Source organism: Silene latifolia, chromosome 3 (genome assembly GCF_048544455.1).
Source record: "Silene latifolia isolate original U9 population chromosome 3, ASM4854445v1, whole genome shotgun sequence".
NCBI classification, from domain to species: Eukaryota; Viridiplantae; Streptophyta; class Magnoliopsida; order Caryophyllales; family Caryophyllaceae; genus Silene; species Silene latifolia.
The window spans coordinates 53,713,656-53,726,588 of NC_133528.1; the positions used below are offsets into that span (position 1 = coordinate 53,713,656).

Below are 12,933 nucleotides of genomic sequence, written 5' to 3' on the forward strand. Positions count from 1 at the left end.
CACTTAACCATAAGAGCAAAGAGTCCAACTTACCAACATAAATGCTAACATTCTATCATGTGAAAGGCTATATAAATGTCTATTCAGCAGAACAATCCAACAATATTAAAGGCTTCAGGGAATCTAGGGCCGTTTCTACAATATAAGAAACTATTAAGTTCAACCAACTATACATGTGACTAAAAACTTGATAAATGGCCTAAAACAAGAAAAAGGCCGATTATCCAATTCATATAAAATTTCATCCAACCGAATTTTTACCCGCAACCCCAGCCCTGCGACAGGTACGGGTTAAATTGCGGCTGACCAATCACTCAATTGACTGACATCGAATCAGTCAAAGGGACTAAGGCTCAGTTTTCGGCACAATCAACAAAACATTACAATTAGCACTATAAAATTTATTTTGAGCCTATTCATTACAATTTTATTTTATAATCTATCCTAACATGTGCAACTACTAATATAAACTTAATTTTTACCATTAACATAATTTTTACTACTAATGTGACATTAATTCGTCGAGTAACTCGGAATAGTTACCTTACGCTAGCAAAGAGACAAGTAATAACTTGAGAAAGCTTCTAAAACCCAAAATTACTCTTCATCTTCAACCACATATGAGCCACCTAAAAAAATTATGTGAAAGGACGATATTAACGAATTATCTTTATATAAAAATATGAGACGGAAATTAATTTAATTATATTTTAAATAAACCAAACTAGCGTCAAAACAATTTATAGATACGGCCCAAACTCGCGACTTAGCCAGGCCACTGCCTAGGCCACGGCCAGGCCACAGCCAGGCCACGGCCACGGCCAGGCCAAAGCATCAGTGGCTCTTCTTGCTAGGCTACAACAGCCACGGCCAGGCTATAAAGAGGCCACGGCCAGGCTAAGAAAGGCCACGGCCAGGCATTGCTAGGCCAACCTTATAAAAGTCACTCTCGTCCCAAAATTAATTCAATCTCAACTCTCTACCCCATCTCTCTCATTACTCCGTCCTATAATATAATACTCCATAGTAACCAGATTTCCATCTCAATTTCAATATCGATATTGTCAAATATTCCATTAAAGGAATTGCTCAACATTTAGAATAAGACTCCAAGCTACTCACCCGCTAGACCTGATCAAAGGATACGACAATTCGAACACAATACAATAGTCCGAATTCCCAATAGGAAAAACTCCACCTTTGCCGTATGAACCCAATAACTCAATTATTCCAATGACTAATCAACAAATTATTACTTTCTAAATCTTCTTTCTCAAATTCCCTAATATGACTAAAGTTGAACAGGAACACACCCACTAATACAATTTCAGCTGACGCACTTCATCCTATTATCAAACTTACCCAATACTCGTATAACTAACGAGTTTTCACCCAATTTGAGACTAAATCGTTAACTTCATAAATAATTAACTCAAAGCTTACCCACAAGAGCCAAATCATCAATTCCCGTAGCACTAAATTTGCATTTGACTAATTCAATTACCATGAATCTCATCATTCGGCCATTCTCAATAAGCTAACAAATCCTAGCTAATTCCCACTTAAGTGACAGACGCACTCGATTTCGACTTACCCAAATTCCGTACCACCATACATATCTCATATCTTTAATAACCCAAACCATCTTACAATAACATAATAGTAAAATAAAATTAAAGTGCTAGTGATTGCTATACATAATACGAACTAACAATTTGCAAATAATCACACAACCTCGAATAATAGTAAGAGTATTAGGATCGGTAAAATCGTGTTACCTTAAACGCCCCTTATTCTTCGAATAAATGGTCCACAAGGCACGAGCCTCACCCCGGGTCTTCGAATCCTTCATAAAAGGGCAAGAAAACGGAATAAAGAAGCTAAAAGACGACACTTTTATAAGACGGCGAAAGACGAAACCACTACAAAAGGGAGACTTTCTTACCTTAAAAGGAGGAGGAAGGAAAGGGGAAGAGAATGGTACAAAAATTACGGAATTTGGTCGAGAAATGAAGGCGGGATCTGGGTTTTTAGATCGGACAGAATGACGGACTGATGTTGTTGCTGTTGATTTGTTTTTCGCAGGGGAAAATAAGAAAGAAAGAGGAAAGTAGGGAGTGCGTGAGAACGAGGGATTATAATAATAATAATAATAATAATAATAATAATGAGACACCAGCTAGCTTGCTAGCTACTAATTATACGTACGTTTCTTCATCGTTAAGTAATTTCGCTCGTTTTTAAAACCGCATCGAGTTAATAAAATCGGTTTTTAGTACAAGTTTCAGTAATAAAACGGAATTAATAATAAATAAATTTAATGAGTGAAAATAAAATAAACTCAGCTAGTTAACGTAAATAATACAATATCAGCTTGAATCGGAATTATTAACGATTTTTACGAAACTAACGGATATTAATAAAAATTGCTAATTTAGTGAAATAAGCTCAAAATAGCTAATTGGACGGTTTTGTTCCCAAAATCCATCTCGGGTTCACTTAAAACAACTTTCATAAGGACTCGTAAAGAAACGAAAATTATTAAATAAATAAACCCGAACTACCTTCAATAAATTCGAACTAACTTTAAATAAACTTATTAATGATTATTAAAATTAACGTATCGAATTATGATGAAATTAATTAATTAGCTAAGCATATATATATATAAATCGTTAAATGATGTAATTAAATTCAAAATAGCAATTAAAAGAATTTTATTCAACTTAATAAAATACGGGGTGTTACAATCACCCCATCTTTTAAAAAGTTTCGTCCTCGAAACTTGAAAGTAGAAATGAAAGGTTATATAAAACAAAACTGGAACTTTGGAATCGGTAACCAAAACATTTAAAAGGTTACTTATCGTAAGAACTAAAATTCTTTCAAAAGTTTCAAATAAAATTTTCCGACAGAACCAGACTCTCATCATAGGAACGGAAGTGTTCTCGTTACGTATTCAAGAACATCACATTCCAAATCAAAGATAAGGTCAAAAGGCAAATCATTTGTATAAATCAAAAATCAAAATACCTTCAAAAACATTAATGAAGAGTTTTCAAAAATATAAGTCTCATTCATGGAACGGAAATGCTCTTGTCGCGCACACAAGAACGCTAACTTTCCAAGTCAGAGACAAATTTAAAACCGAAAATCACTCGTCGACAAGAGTAGAACAAGCTATTAAACGTCTCTAATAACGTCCGATTAACGTTAAAATCCAAAGAAAAGGTAGTCCACTCAAATTTTCTTTTGCATAAGCCAAAATAGAAATAAAGGTTTCACCTTTAAACTAAAAGGGGAGTTAAATTCCGGAAATATAATATTAAACTTTGACAAAGAAGTCATAAATAGATCAAGGTTAATAGAAATTGGATAAAATTTAAAGAAATCTCGGGTTTAGCGATTAAAATCATGATAAAGAAGTCTATACTCAAAGAACAATTAGAGAATTTAATCGAATTTTCATTTTCCAAATCTATACAAGTGGGGAAAATTTTGTAATGGTAACATAAATTTTTAACAACGAACCAAAAATAGTAGTTTGAAATATTTAGAAATTGTGTGAAATGAAAAGTAAGTTAGGCATCATAGATACAAGTATGCTAAGAGGGTTCAAGCTTAACCAACAAAAGAGCTATAATGACTTTCATAGGGTAAAAATTGAAGTCAAAATTACAAGGATGTTAAAGATAGAGTTTCACAAGATACGAATGTCAAACTTAAAGGAGGAGCAAGATGAAGCGAGGAAAGGAGGTATGATGTAACGCCCCGTAAATTTCGGACCGTTAATATATTTCGAAAATAATTAATTAATCAAGTAAAATTTGACAATAATGTATTTAAAGTAAAAATAATTCAAAGAAATATAATTTTATTATATTTTGAAGAAAAGTATTTATTTTGATAGTTTTGAAATGTTTAAAAATAGTTTAAACCGTGTAAAATCTTTTATTTCGAAATAAGGGCGTATCGGGGGGAAATGACAATTCTTTTGAACGTTGGGTAAACGAATTTGGAAATGGGTAGTATGAATACTCAATTTTATTGTAATCTCGTGTTTAAAAACTTTGGTCTTGACGGAATTTGCATTTGACTTACGGATTTAATTATTATTGAAACGAGTCAAACCCGACTCGTAAAAATCCCGACTAAAAATCCCGCTCTTCTCCTTTCCTCTTCCCTTTCCCGCGGACCAGCCCCTTCCTTTCTTTTTTTTTCTGATTTCCCTTGCTTCCATCGTCATCCTCAACCTTCCCTTTTACCAAAACACCATTTTTACATAATTCAAGCTAAAAATCGACATAACTTACTCGTTTCTTATCGGTTTTTCACGAAATTTACCTTTCCGGAATCCTCTCGCCGAGATCTACAACTTAGTATGTTCTAATTTCAGTTTTCATTAAGTTGTTTTAAGACCAATTTTCGGAAATTCGGTATTTGTGCTTAATTATTGTGTTTTTATTGTTTAATTAGGTGAAGATTTGGAAGACGAGTTCGGGGACTCGTATATTGTAGAGGATAGCGGCTAGTTTTCGTTAGGGTTTGGGTTTTGAGGTGCTAATTGCTCATTTTCTAGCTTAAGGTAACATATTTCGAGTTACTCGACGAAAGATCGTCACAATCTTTGTTGTTTTTGTATGATTGGTGATTTTTGTTTGGATAGTAGTTTTCACATGTAAAATTTGTTGCATGCATGTTTAATTTGTGCCTTTTGTTAGTTTAAATTATCAAAGTTGAATTGGGGACGATTAATTAATGTTCAGACGGTCTTTTTCTAAATAAAAATGGAAAAAAATGGTGGTGTAGGGGGACGGGCAGCAGGCCGGCAGGCCCGTGGCAGGCCCACGGCTAGCCCACGGCTGGCCCGGGTCGGTCCGTTGCTTGTTTCGCGGATTTCCATGTAAAATTCGTCATTTCGGGTTTATTAATGACATAGTTAGTATGAGTACACTTTAGGAATTGAATCATATTAGTAAGAAAAATTATGTTAAGGGTAAAACTATGCTTATTTTAATAGTTATCACATGTTAGGATAGTTTACAAAATGAAATTGTAAATAATAGGCTCAGAATGAATTGTATAGCGATAATTGTAATGCTTTGTTGATTTGTCGAAAATCGAGCCTTAATCCCTTTGATCGACTCAAGTCGTCAATTGAGTGATTGGTCAGCCGCAATTTAACCCGTACCTGTCGCAGGGCTGGGGTTGCGGGTAAAAATTCGGTTGGATGAAATTTTGAATGAATTAGATAGTCGGCCTTTTTCTTGTTTTAGGCCATTCATTATATTTTTATCTCAAATGTGTAATTAGTTGATTTAAGTAGCTTTTTATATTGTAAAAACGGCCCTAGATTCCCCGAAGCCTTTAATTTGGTTAATATTGTTAGAATTGGAAATTTGTATTGAGGATTCGTTGGTTTATCTCATTGATTAGACATTTATATAGCCTTTCACATGATAGAATATTAGAATTTATGTTTGTAAGTAGGACTTATTGCCCTCTTATGGTTAAGTGGGTGTCTTACTTGACTGGTGTGGTGAGTCTTGTGTGGTGTGGGCTAAAGTATTCAAGCTGGGACTAGCTGGGACTAGGTCCTAGGTGAGTACTTCGGCCTTCATCATAGATAGGTCTTTATAGTTTTTGACGAGTATATGTTCACTGCTTGATAGCCTTTGTGTTCCTGACTAGTGGATGTTTATCCAAGTTGGGGCATGACCTCAGTTACTTATTTTGATAGTAAGTGGTCAGCTTAAGTACTAGCCAACCCTTCGGTGGTGTCCTTAGGGTACCCACTTCACTTTGTTTTAAAAAAAGTTGTGGGTCTTGGGTGCGGTGGTGTGTATCCGCATGTCTAGGTCTCTCTTGAGATTTTAGGCTAGGGTTGTGTTGTCTCTTGGCCATGTTTTATTAATATTAACCGCTGAGCCAAGATACCGGTTCGATTACCTTCCCTACCTCGTGGTATAGACTCGAGTTACAAAGTGACTATTGACGGTGCTAAGAACTTATGCCTGTCTTTGATATATTGCCCTTTCTTGTTTGATGATTCTATGAATCATAGAAGGTGAGATGCAAGCCGGCTATGGTTGATAGAGTTTGGATTACAATTTGTTATATGTTTCACATGTTAGTTTAGTTTGGTCAGTTTAGGGCTCATATGTTAGAATAGTTGGTAATTGAATTATTTATCATCTTGTTTACATGTTTTACTACATGTTACATTAATTTTGACGATTCGTGGCTGGGAGGACTCGAAGTTACTCCCCACTGAATTGTGGCTTTCGTGTTTGTATAAAATGCGATTGACAGGTTGTTGATTCTTAGTTGGGGTCACAGACGAGCTAGTGAGCAAGGAACCTTGGACCTAGTTTGGCTATTCTTTTAGTAAACCTTTTCTATTTTGGTTTTGTATATAATTTGAAGGGACATATGTCTCCCTTTTCTATTTTGGTTTGTATCCTTATATTTCCGCGTCTTTAGTTATGTGTGTAAATTAGTTTATCAGCTTTTGCAGGGTTTTTGACACTCTTCTTGAGTTGGATTGGTTGTGAATGGTTTAGGAAGAAAAGCTTTTGAAATTGCAGGTTTTTGACTAGTTGAACCATTTACAAACATATCCTACCAGTTTTTCTGTAGAATTTACGTATTTGTTTAAGGCTAGATTTAAGGGTGTCACAGTTGGTATCAAAGCATGTTGCTCCCGACGCACGTTTGTGAACCCCACTTAAAAATCACTTGACCTTTAAATAATAAACTTGAGAGAAGGGTAGGATGGGTAGAATTAGGATTTTATGTGGTAGTCTGTTTGTGATTGCTAATTGTTAGGTACTAATTAATTTTCTTCTTTGTAAGATGGCTCTCCAATAGAGGTAGATAATGCAATCTTACCTTAGTCTTCCAATCTCGTTGGTTATTCGTCTCTTAAATTCTTCTTCTCTCGCCTTGGTAACTACCTTTCAATTCTTTCTCCCGATTCATCTTAGGTTCGTTTTCTTCTTATAATAAGGTCCATGTGGACACCTTCCTTTTATTCCGTAGGATAGTTCCCTTGTTCGAGAGAACCCGGTTATGAGAGAATGTATCATTGGAGGGCGTGAATGAGTTGAGAAATTGATTGTTTAAGGTTTGAGTTGTATAGGAGAATATAACTTGGGATCCTTAGGTTAGTCTTGTTAGTTGTGCTTGATATGAGAGCTTGTTTGTTATAGATGATTGAGTATGGGTACTACCTTAGCACATAAGATGGAATGAACCTGAATTACTTCATTTGAGAGTCTCGATGTTTCCTATGGAGAATTAAAGAAATGATAGTTAGCACTAATCGCTGTAGGCCTTGAAAGGAATACAATAGGACATTGATGTTGCTTAATGGATTGGTATTGTACTTTGGAATTAATTAGTTTGTTAAACCTTTTAAGTTGACCAAATCTAGTATAGAGTAGCCTTTGGTGACCTTTCGAAATTTGAGAACACGTGGTTGACCTTAGTAATCATATCTGGATTTGGGAATTATGGTGGAATGTTGTTCGATGTAGTTCGTGAGTTCAAGGATGTGATTCCAATTTATGGTATCGGAGACTAGAAGTATTAAGTGGTGAGATGATATACTTGGGGATGACATAGTAAGTGAAGTTCAAGGACGAGAATTGTAAAGAAGATACTTTGGGACATGGGTGGTAACAAATGAATTTGTGCGGTGAATTGATTTTGGCTCTTAGAACCAATTGAGTTGAGGAATACCTACCATTGTGGAATCCTTGTTAGTCTTATAATTTGGTAGACTTTTGGGGCTTTGTTGAGCACCTTAGTGATGTAACCTTATCATATCGATCATAAGCTTTGATGAGTGTTCGGTAAGCGGGAACCCTTTCATCGTGCCGCTTCTATTCTCCTTTCCTTCTCTTTAACGATCGTTGAACCTTGTCTTTATGCCAAATTTTACGTATCTTCTTCTTGCCCGAGATATCTTCTTAACTCGAATACCTCTTATTTTTGTCAACCGTTATCTTTACGGTCTGACTCCTTAGTTTCCTAACTTGTCAGATTCATGCACCCTTCAGAAATGTTTTACTGTTTCTCTATTCCGTTATCACTCCTTACCTCCTTAGTATAGTTGGTACCCTGTTGACCATGTTTACATAGTTTGTGAGATGTGATTTGAGGATATAGGTTTGACTAAGTAGCCGAGTTTGGGTTGGGCTTCCATAATCACTTGGGATATGAGGGTTTGATAATGTATATGTTATCATGTGGGAAATGTTAAATTGTGGGATTATTTGTTGGTTTTAGTGAGTAATATTGATTACTACTTGAAGTATGTTATGAGAGTGAGAGTAAGCTACATTGTTGGGAAGTCTTAGCACTTGTTTTGGTAACTAGAAAGGGTAATGGTTTTGGTTGACACCAATTGTTAGGTTAAAGAATATAGTTTCACTTATGGTTTTAGGAACTTTGAGGTGATAAAGTGTTGTTACAATTAAGACCTTGTTCCTTGGGAATTTGATGATAAGTAAGTTTTAGGATGTCAAATTTGAAAGAATATTCCTTGAGATGTTGATGACCATAAAGGTTTGGTGATGTGATTTGGTATTTTAGTTGACTCTTGAGAGTTCTTGAGTTAAGAGAGACTTAGTATTGAGAGGATTTTGTTAATCCTATAGTTCTATAGACCTTGAGGTCGCATTGAGTACTTGAGATGATGGGATGATGTTGTAGCTGAGTGTAGATCCGCTTTCGGCAATCCTTAGTAAGCAAAAGGATAGAAAACTTGAGATCCTATTGATTTTTCAGAGTTTGGGGTTGGTATGTTACTACCTTGTTTTGAAATGAGAATCTTGTGGAATATTTGAGGAACTTTCTCTTGAAGTTTATAGCTTGGTATTGGGATTCTTGAATGAAGGTTTACTTTTTGAGGAAACCATAGTTGACACTAGTTGGATATGAATATAGCTTTGTTGGAAGCTATGACCTTAGGCTTGTGGAAGTTGTTTCTGAATGTTTGAGGATTTGGAACCGTTTTGGGTGTTGTTGTAGTTTGTGATAAAAGTGTTTGACATTTCCTTGTTGTCTGATTTTCCTTATTCTTTGATCATGAGCGTTACTGCTCATACCTCTTTTCCTTACTTCATCATACTCCTCTCGTAAGTTTGATGTTGGTAACCTATGAAACTCCGTCTTTGACACCCATTTAGGTTCGACTTCAATTCTTACCTCATGAAATTCATACAGCTCCTTTGATTATCATTCTTATTATAGAACTTTAAACTAAAATTTTGAAAATGCTTTTATTATTTTTAATGGTTTTAACATTAATGAGTGTTAAATCTCGTTGTTGGAGACGTCCCAATAATGGGTTTTCTTATTTATTGGTGTAGAAATATTTTTATATCTTGATATGAATGTGGATGTTCTTGTCTGATCAACAAGAGTATCACCGTTTCATTGAAAAGATACCTATATTTTCTTATAACTATAATTTCTCCTTCTAAGTTTCGAGGGCGAAACTTTTTAAAAGGAGGGGTGATTGTAACGCCCCGTAAATTTCGGACCGTTAATATATTTCGAAAATAATTAATTAATCAAGTAAAATTTGACAATAATGTATTTGAAGTAAAAATAATTCAAAGAAATATAATTTTATTATATTTTGAAGAAAAGTATTTATTTTGATAGTTTTGAAATGTTTAAAAATAGTTTAAACCGTGTAAAATCTTTTATTTCGCAATAAGGGCGTATCGGGGGGAAATGACAATTCTTTTGAACGTTGGGTAAACGAATTTGGAAATGGGTAGTATGAATACTCAATTTTATTGTAATCTCGTGTTTAAAAACTTTGGTCTTGACGGAATTTGCATTTGACTTACGGATTTAATTATTATTGAAACGAGTCAAACCCGACTCGTAAAAATCCCGCTCTTCTCCTTTCCTCTTCCCTTTCCCGCGGACCAGCCCCTTCCTTTCTTTTTTTTTTCTGATTTCCCTTGCTTCCATCGTCATCCTCAACCTTCCCTTTTACCAAAACACCATTTTTACATAATTCAAGCTAAAAATCGACATAACTTACTCGTTTCTTATCGGTTTTTCACGAAATTTACCTTTCCGGAATCCTCTCGCCGAGATCTACAACTTAGTATGTTCTAATTTCAGTTTTCATTAAGTTGTTTTAAGACCAATTTTCGGAAATTCGGTATTTGTGCTTAATTATTGTGTTTTTATTGTTTAATTAGGTGAAGATTTGGAAGACGAGTTCGGGGACTCGTATATTGTAGAGGATAGCGGCTAGTTTTCGTTAGGGTTTGGGTTTTGAGGTGCTAATTGCTCATTTTCTAGCTTAAGGTAACATATTTCGAGTTACTCGACGAAAGATCGTCACAATCTTTGTTGTTTTTGTATGATTGGTGATTTTTGTTTGGATAGTAGTTTTCACATGTAAAATTTGTTGCATGCATGTTTAATTTGTGCCTTTTGTTAGTTTAAATTATCAAAGTTGAATTGGGGACGATTAATTAATGTTCAGACGGTCTTTTTCTAAATAAAAATGGAAAAAAATGGTGGTGTAGGGGGACGGGCAAAGAAAGCGGCAGCAAGCCGTGGTGAGCCCACGGCTAGCCCACGGCTGGCCCGGGTCGGTCCGTTGCTTGTTTCGCGGATTTCCATGTAAAATTCGTCATTTCGGGTTTATTAATGACATAGTTAGTATGAGTACACTTTAGGAATTGAATCATATTAGTAAGAAAAATTATGTTAAGGGTAAAACTATGCTTATTTTAATAGTTATCACATGTTAGGATAGTTTACAAAATGAAATTGTAAATAATAGGCTCAGAATGAATTGTATAGCGATAATTGTAATGCTTTGTTGATTGTCGAAAATCGAGCCTTAATCCCTTTGATCGACTCAAGTCGAGTCAATTGAGTGATTGGTCACCGCAATTTAACCCTGCACTGTCGCAGGGTGGGGTTGCGGGTAAAAAATCGGTTGGATGAAATTTTGAATGAATTAGATAGTCGGCCTTTTTCTTGTTTTAGGCCATTCATTATATTTTTATCTCAAATGTGTAATTAGTTGATTTAAGTAGCTTTTTATATTGTAAAAACGGCCCTAGATTCCCCGAAGCCTTTAATTTGGTTAATATTGTTAGAATTGGAAGTTTGTATTGAGGATTCTGTTGGTTTATCTGCTGATTAGACATTTATATAGCCTTTCACATGATAGAATATTAGAATTTATGTTTGTAAGTAGGACTTATTGCCCTCTTATGGTTAAGTGGGTGTCTTACTTGACTGGTGTGGTGAGTCTTGTGTGGTGTGGGCTAAAGTATTCAAGCTGGGACTAGCTGGGACTAGGTCCTAGGTGAGTACTTCGGCCTTCATCATAGATAGGTCTTTATAGTTTTTGACGAGTATATGTTCACTGCTTGATAGCCTTTGTGTTCCTGACTAGTGGATGTTTATCCAAGTTGGGGCATGACCTCAGTTACTTATTTTGATAGTAAGTGGTCAGCTTAAGTACTAGCCAACCCTTCGGTGGTGTCCTTAGGGTACCCACTTCACTTTGTTTTAAAAAAAGTTGTGGGTCTTGGGTGCGGTGGTGTGTATCCGCATGTCTAGGTCTGCGCAGATTTTAGGCTAGGGTTGTGTTGTCTCTTGGCCATGTTTTATTAATATTAAACCGAGCCAAGATACCGGTTCGATTACCTTCCCTACCTCGTGGTATAGACTCGAGTTACAAAGTGACTATTGACGGTGCTAAGAACTTATGCCTGTCTTTGATATATTGCCCTTTCTTGTTTGATGATTCTATGAATCATAGAAGGTGAGATGCAAGCCGGCTATGGTTGATAGAGTTTGGATTACAATTTGTTATATGTTTCACATGTTAGTTTAGTTTGGTCAGTTTAGGGCTCATATGTTAGAATAGTTGGTAATTGAATTATTTATCATCTTGTTTACATGTTTTACTACATGTTACATTAATTTTGACGATTCGTGGCTGGGAGGACTCGAAGTTACTCCCCACTGAATTGTGGCTTTCGTGTTTGTATAAAATGCGATTGACAGGTTGTTGATTCTTAGTTGGGGTCACAGACGAGCTAGTGAGCAAGGAACCTTGGACCTAGTTTGGCTATTCTTTTAGTAAACCTTTTATATTTTGGTTTTGTATATAATTTGAAAGGACATATGTCTCCCTTTTCTATTTTGGTTTGTATCCTTATATTTCCGCGTCTTTAGTTATGTGTGTAAATTAGTTTATCAGCTTTTGCAGGGTTTTTGACACTCTTCTTGAGTTGGATTGGTTGTGAATGGTTTAGGAAGAAAAGCTTTTGAAATTGCAGGTTTTTGACTAGTTGAACCATTTACAAACATATCCTACCAGTTTTTCTGTAGAATTTACGTATTTGTTTAAGGCTAGATTTAAGGGTGTCACATATGAACGGTAACACTTATGGTCGAAGAAGAACGGAATTAGACAAGAAGGGAACGCCAAGTACTTGAATCCCAAATAACATCACTCCCAAGGGTTTCCTCAAAACACTTATGTTACATCATCTTAAGCTATTCCATGAAACAAGGTACTTCACTATAAGTGTGATTTCACCACTTCAAATCCTCAAACATCTACTAACCACCTCCATGAGGTCAAGGTCAAAGCTCCTAACAACGCTATACCCATATCCAACTAGTGTCAACTATAAGCTCCTAAAGATGGTAAACCATCGATCAAAAATCCAAGTTCAAAAGTTCTTTTATACAATCTAACATCCTAAAGGTATCTCTTTCCAAAATCACGTCATAAACTTTACTCCATGTTTTACTCCTAAGGTAACAACGCTCAACCTACTAAGCTTTCAAATCCCAAACATAAACAACAAAGCCAAGTTCTATAATTTTAGTAACATAGGCAACTCACTCTTAACACAAAGAATCCAC

General features: G+C 35.5%; 1 long non-coding RNA gene across 1 annotated transcript; it reads right to left on the reverse strand.

Annotated features, from left to right (window-relative positions):
- Nucleotides 1-546: 546 nt before the first annotated feature.
- Nucleotides 547-2,117, reverse strand: LOC141646091 (uncharacterized). Its single transcript, XR_012545333.1, has 3 exons — nt 1,946-2,117; nt 1,779-1,846; nt 547-629 (listed from the first exon to the last, which is right to left on the reverse strand). It is a non-coding gene; the product is annotated as an uncharacterized LOC141646091 (long non-coding RNA).
- Between the last annotated feature and the right edge of the window lie 10,816 nt (nt 2,118-12,933).